Raw genomic sequence first — 7,660 nt, forward strand, 5'->3', positions numbered from 1 at the left:
ACAAGGAGAAGGTATGGAGGAAATGAAAAAGAGAGCTGAAGAGTGGGGAGGCCAAAATGAACGAAGAGTGAAGACCTTGGCGCATCGCCTGGCTCTCGTGGAAAAAGAGAAAGTCCTAACAGAAAGAAAAGTAGAGGCAGCCCAAGTGGGTTTCAATACTCAACAACAAATCTTCTTGAATACCCTGATGGATGCCACTCACACAAAGGAAGGGGAGTCCTTGGAAGTGGTAAAGAAGAAGTTGAGCATAGCATGCAAAAATCTGCAAGCAGGGCTACACATGCCCCCCCAACCCGTTGCAGTTGGGCTAAGCCTTGATGAACATTGTAGGTACATGCTGTTGGCCGGCCTAACCCCCCAGGAGATTGATGCTTTGGGGTTTGTAGAGGAGGTACAAGAGGAAGAGTGCCCAAGAAGTGAAGCTAAACTGCAATTGGACCTAGGCGAATTCAAAGAAGAAGTGATCCCATAACCCCCTTCGTCCCATTCTGAAGGGCAAGGGCAGCCAACAGTATGAAAAGAAAAACCACCCTGAGGGAGAAGAGAAGGAAAATAATGGAAGAATATAGATAGAGATTGAGGGTTAACCCTATGGAAAAGCCGTCTGTACCCCTTCCACCATGCCCAAATGACCTATCGGCCGATTTCCATGCTGAGCTCATAGTTTGGGAGAGATAAGAAAAAGAGAAACAACCCTTCAACTTTAGCTTCCTCATCGCCAATGCCTTGTGTAGAGTCTTTTCCCCTAAAATAGTGGACAAGGTGATTAGCGTCGAAAGCAGCTAAGCCAACAATGGCTAGAAGAAAGAGAGAAGAATCCCACCCTCTACGGCACCAAGGATGCAAGAGTACTGGAAAAATAAGGTTTTTGAAGTGCCTCGGTCCGTGCTCGCATATGAGTGCCAGCCATTGTGGCAGAGACACATTTGTGACGACAATGTGTTCACATTGATGGATTTTTGTAATACCCTCCCTTCTGAGAGATACAACCCCACCTACATGGAATATCCTTGTAGGATAGGAGTAGACTTTGATGCAAACACCCATGGCCATTACAACTTCCCTGTTATATATAATCTCTGTATTACCATCTTAGCCCAAGCCCTCACCTTCACCTCCAACAACCTAGATGCCACCATGACCTGCTTTATTGTGGACTCCTCCTCCTATCCAGATCCCGCCTTCATTACCACATGCAACTATCTTAGGCTATTAAAAATCCTACTTAGGCAAGATCCCACCCTGGCAGAATGTGTCCTCCCCCACTCTTTTTTGACCCTAATGCCATTGATAGTTGTGTGATGACCCACCTAATGATGCAAGCAAGCCTTCTACCTTCCTTTTGCCTCAATATTCTTGAAGATATGAGTGACAACCAGTTCACTTGTTGCAACCACCCATTCCTCTCCACCACCCCTCTCCAGCTTTGATTGAACCTTAAGGGTTTCATGCAGAGCTGGAAATTTTTGAGTCACTCCATTAAATCCCCTTCACCACCACCATCTGATGATGACGAGAACTAGCAATTAGCTACTGCCTGAATCTTGTACCTCAACAAGGCAAAAAAAAAAACAATGAAAGGAGCCCGTGACATGTCCAAATACAAGTTGTGGCACATAGCTCATAGTCACTACACCTAGGGGTCCTCATGTTAGGCACGTTTGATGGCCTCGGTCAGCCGGCCTCATTCCTAATCCCCTAGCCCTTTTTGCCTCCCACTTCACACTTAGGGCACCCTAAGGGCAGGACATACCTAAGGAGATAGCACTCGTAGACCTGTCAACCTAAGCTACAGGCACCGCACCTCCCTTTGCAGAACAAGGTCCTCAAGTGTGGGACATCATCCCCAACTTACCTAGGGTTAGACCCAACTCCCTATACCACCAACACGAGCATCGAACATCGCACGGTGAGGTAGACACTCCCCTAAGGTTGAGAACTTTCTCCTTCTGGGTACAACAGGATGTTGCAAACCACCATCTTCGGAGGCCCCCGTCATCCACTCAACACACCTTGGGTTCTCCATCCAAATAATTATCAAAGCTTCCCACTCAAACAGGTCCACCAGCCTTGGCCCAAACCCCACCCTTCCATAACAAAAACCTTGAAGTGCCATGGGACAGGCACCCGTCTCGGTGGGAGGTAAATGTTAACCTCAATTCAAGATGGCAAAAAAATGAAGCAAAAAGAAAAAAAAGAACAGAAAAAGAGCAAAGGCACAAAGGCGGCCCCTAAAAGCTAAGCTGAAGCAAAAGCACACTTTTAAATGAAAGATGCCTCAAAAAACTCTAAAAACTCTTATAAAAGAGCGTTAGGCTCCCTCGTGTGCCATTTGTAAAAGAATAGATGGGTCTAAGCTTAAGGCATGAGGCAAGAAAAGGGAAATAGGAAAAATGACCTTGCCAAAAAGTCCGGTCATGTAAAAAAGGACGGGCACCCATGGAATTTTAGGGCTTGTATATAAAGGTCAAAAAATGAATGGAAGCTCATTCTTGTGTGTGGCCAAAAGTGGCTCTCTTCTTCTTCTTCTTCTTCTTCTTCTTGCTTGCGTGAGCTTGTGCTTGAGAGAGGGAGTATGAGAGTGTGAGGGAGTGAGCATGTGGGAGTGAGGGATCAAGAGGGTGAAGCTCATCACCATTCCTCCTTCTCTTATTCTCTTCTCTTCTCTTTTCTCATGCGGGCACGGCTATGGTGGATTGAGCTTGAAGAAGGAGGCTTGAGGATGCTTGAGCTAGCATCTAGGATTGTGGAGCTACCAGTGTGTGTGAAGGAGGCGGCAACTGATTTTGACATCGAGGTAAGATCACTACATTCGTAGGTTTGGAGGTGCGTCGGCTAGGTGAGAGGTAACCATTAGAGCCTACTTGGAATGCTTGAAACAATAAGCAATTTGTGGGTCTTGGCAATTGAGCGAGAGCTCCCACACTATAGCTCTTCCTGCAGCCCTTGCGTTGCTTCTTTGATGACTTCTTCTTTCTCTTTCTCCAAGCATTCAATTTCCCTTTCTAGTCTCTCCTATTCCTCCAACTCTAGGGCAGTCCTCTTCCTCAAGTTTTCTATTTCTTCTTGATATCTTCGTGCCCTCTCATCTCTTGTTGCCTCTAGCTCCTCCGTGGCATCCAATACTTTTTTTATATTTCCTTGCAGCTCTTCATATAGCTTGGCTAGCTCCTTAATGCGTTGTTGCATCCTCACCCGGTATTGTGTCTCTTCACCTAGTCTTGCTTGCCAACTTACTTTTGCCTCTTCCTTTTCTTTGAGTTGCTCTTTTAGCTCTTGGATTTCTCATTGATGCTTTGCTGCTTGGCGGGTTGTTTCCAACATGAATGCTGTTAAGGCTTCTCTTTCAGTCTCTAGCTTGGCTACTGCCACACCCTTCTCTTCCTTGGCCTTTTCTAGCTACGCTAGAAGATCTTTGACATACTCATCATATGTTGTGGCCGTGGGTGTCATGGGAGGTGTTGTAGTCATAGAGGCCTCTATCTTCCGCCTCTTGGGATCTTGCCTTAACTCAGCATCTGACGGCTACAGCCGATCTTTTAGCTCTTGTGGTGGGGACCCCTACTCTCAAATCCACAAGTATTTCTTATATCTTTGTTACCAAAAATTGCATCATGGACATTAACTTACTATTGTCCATGGTAGTTGTAGTGTCTTGGGTAGTTAAGGTGGTCATGGCATGGGACATGAAGATTGATGGGAGGGGGTGCATTGGGGCCTTGCCCTTGCCTGACACTATTGTGATTGCTTCACCCTCTGAGACCCTAGTGCTGTTACTTGGCTCTTTTTCCCTCCGAGGCCTCATGGTGGCTAGCTCTTCTACTTCAAAAGTCTCCTCCACTGACTTATGCATGGCATTAGCCATGTCTTCATCTTCCTTTCTCCTCAATTATTTTGCCTCTTCCTTTACTTTTCTTTTTCTCTCTTCTTCAGCCCTTCTCAACTCCTCTTTCACTCTCTTCAGCTCATATGCTTCCTTCTCCCTTCTCTCCTCTTTGGCCCTCTTGGACTCTCTTTGGGCCCTCTTTAGCTTGGCTTGTTCCCCCTTGGTCATTCATTCTTTCATTTCCTTTTGTGGCTTTGATGGGGTTTTCTTCTTTGGTGCCCTCGGCTCTCTCTGTCTAGATATTGTCTCTTGCTCTTTACTGTCACTTATAGTCCTCTCACTAGACTACTCTTGCTCAGGTGTGGCAGTCAATAGTCAAGGTTCTCCCCTACTTCCTCTTCACCTCCTTTTGTGTCCTTTCAGGCATCGTGGATGATGGCCATTAGTACTCCACTGAACCTGATGGTGGATGCCTTGGAGGAGGACTTTTTCCAAGTTGAGCTTGCTATGGAGGCTGGGGACTCCCCACCTATCTGCCACTGCACTTGTGGCTAGAGATTTTGCTGAGTTTTCAATGGACTTGTGCACGAAGGCATTCCAATCCACCTCATCTAGTGATCCAGCTACAATGCTTTCCAACAATGGTACCCCAATTCTGTTCATAAGGGCGTTGTATCTTTGATTAGAGGTGAGGGCATGAACGATCTTTGCCTGGATTTTAATTTTAGGGTTTGGGGTATCTGCCAAGCTTATCCCATCAATCGTGTGCACGATAGCCTTGCTCACCCCCACCATGTTATACACATCCCTCCTTGGGCATTTCTCAATCTCCTGATGGCTAAAGCTAGGGCCGTCTCCACCCTCACATGGCTCAACTCCACCTCTACTTGATGAGCTTCTTCTCCTCTTCCTACTGTCACCGTGCCATAGTTTCTTTCAACATCAAAGCCCCTCTGAAATTTCGCACACTTGATGCAATCAATAGCCCGTCAGACCTTCTCTACATACTTCTGTAGATTGCACTGGTCCACGAGTTGTTTTTTGGCTAGCTTCTCCATGATAGCATCTTATAGGTTTAGGGTAAGCTTGAACATGAATTGGCTAAGACCCCTCGTTTCTACCATCAAGGCATACTTTTCTTGCCCTTCCTTCATGAATAAGATCTTTCCACATTTATCTTGCCCTACCATTTTAGGTTCTTGTCATATATCATAACTCACCATTAGTTTTCTTGAGTCAACTTCCACAACGAGGTAGATAAACATACATCATGAAACTCCTAAGAATGTGAAATATTTAAGTATAGAGAAAAATGTTTGCTTCAAGAAATCCACATGATTCAAAAATATCCATCATAATTTTTCCCACATTTTGAGTCTTGCCATTTAAACATTGATTGATGTTTAAGGCGTGTTTGTTTTCTTCTTTTCTAGTTTTCTTTTTATGCTTGTTTCCTTTCCACGTTAATTTTTATGCATGTTTCCTTTCCACCTTAACCCCTTCATCCCCCTAGGAATGATTTGAATCCTTCCTAGGATTGGAGAGAAAAGGTTTGAGTGTGTTTTAAGTGCACATGGGTGGGACATTACCCTGCAGAAGCCACACAAAAAATTATGGTTATATTCCAATTGAGCATGACAGTCCATATCGTGAGGTATGATGCCTATGCATGTGATATAGGTGAGGACATCAGTGATAAGATCACCAAAGTCAATCTTGCTAGCAATGTGTAGCTCTTCTTTGGTAAGGACTAGATCTAGGTAAGGGTGGCTCATGACATGATCTTCCAATGATTGATTATGAGAGTGATGGAAAATAACCTAAAAGAGGTAGGAGCTACGTAAGTGGGATCATACTTAGAGGTCTTAATGGCACATCATGGCTCAACATTGGTCATGATTTTGGTAGCCTTGTTCCCACTACAGTTAGAGAGCATACCACTTGCATAAGAAGGATGAGTCATTATCAGCTAGCTTGCAAAGTTCCTCTAGCTCTTAGCTCGTGGCAGTGATTTTTCTCTTGCTATAGGAGGTGATCAGCCATTGTTTAAGGGCTTGGTCTTGAGATATCTTAGCATTCGCAATCAATTCCTTTGCGACCATGGGGGTTTTTACCATCAAATTTTTATTCCTCCCAGGTGCATGGCAAGGAGCAGACACTGACTCTAAGGATGCTTCAAGTAGACCTAGGTCTAAGCGCTCATATCTCTTTGGTAAGTAGGGTGAAATTGGCATCTAAGTACTAATACAAGTGACTAGGTCATCTCCTATATTTTTAGATAGGTCTTTAGCCAATGTGAGGATTGATCGTTGTTTGTAGGATGGCTTAAGATGTGCTGATGGGTAGGGTTAATTTGAGCTAGACAAAGGGGCTTCTAATGGCCAATCCTCAAGTGGGTTTTTAGAAGTAATTGAATCCTTAGGGACCATGGGTTGGGTGTGTGGCTTAAAGAATGTGCTACAGTGAGCTTGAGAAATAGCTGGGTCACTAGGATCCTTGGGGTGGTCGAGTTAATGGAAGTCAACTGCAATTTTGGTCAATGGACTTGCTGTAGTGCCAATGTCTTAGTGATCTTGGGCTCTATGGGTATAGTGGCTCTGGACTTTGCAAGCTTGGGTAAGAGGGTCTCTTGAGGTCTTGCTTCCTTAAATGGTGTTCGATCTTGCATATATGGGTTTTAGGGTGGCACTTAAGTAGTGCCCTTGATAGTTTTGGCTTTAGGCACCTATATCCAAGCATTGCTCTCATAATGGCCCTATGCTTGCAACAAGGGTTTGGGAACCCATCAGACCATTTGTCTTCACCTGTATTGCCTATTTTGTAGTCTCCTAGCTCTTGGGTTTGAGTTTCTAGCATTGCGAGGTCATGTGTGCATGCTTTTAGGAGGTGGGCCTTTGTGCTTAGGCATCCCTTTGAGCTATGGTTCTTGGGCCTTAGCTTTGATTTCTATGGTTTGTTGGTACTGAGGTTTGGCAATGGTTGCAACAAGTCATGACCTCCCTCCTTCAACTTTATGGTGGGTTTCTCTACTGGTGGCTTTGTAGGCTTTGATGGACCTCCATTTCCCAAGTTGCTGAAAGCCGTGATTATATGTATGTTGCTAATGGCTAGAAGAATGCATTGTGATGGGTAGTCAACATTACAAAGTGTCTTCTTTTTAAATGTATGTCGTAACAATGATTCTATAATCGCATCCTTTGTATTTGGCAACACATAAAAGATCATGGGCATGCTTTCAGACTCGATAGAGACTGCGACCTTGCACTTTCCTAGAAGTGCATATGATTGTCCCCCAAGTGGGCTAAGTAGTTGCTGAAAGCCGTGATTACATGTATGTTGCTAATGGCTAGAAGAATGCATTGTGATGGGTAGTCAACATTACAAAGTGTCTTCTTTTTAAATGTATGTCGTGACAATGATTCTATAATCACATCCTTTGTATTTGGCAACACATAAAAGATCATGGGCATGCTTTCAGACTCGATAGAGACTGCAACCTTGCACTTTCCTAGAAGTGCATATGATTGTTGTCCCCCAAGTGGGCTAAGTTTGGTAATAATGGGCTGCAATTGTGATCTGCCAATTTGAATCCAATGATCATGAGTCATGCACAAGTAAGCCGGGGAGCTACAACTTCCTCATCTTCATCTTCAATTTCAGTGATAGTGACCACTCATACATTGATAGGGTTGGGTTGTCTATGTGAGCTCTTAGCCATCATGTAGATTGGTACTGAAGGCATGTCACAAAGCTTACAAATTGCCTTAGCAACTTTCTCATACTCCTCATTTTCCAAGAATGGAAAATCGATCATGGCTAGCATGTGCATCCAAT

This window comes from Lygodium microphyllum, chromosome 3, assembly GCF_053477565.2.
Source record: "Lygodium microphyllum isolate KBCC chromosome 3, Lygodium_microphyllum_v1.1.10, whole genome shotgun sequence".
NCBI classification, from domain to species: domain Eukaryota; kingdom Viridiplantae; phylum Streptophyta; class Polypodiopsida; order Schizaeales; family Lygodiaceae; genus Lygodium; species Lygodium microphyllum.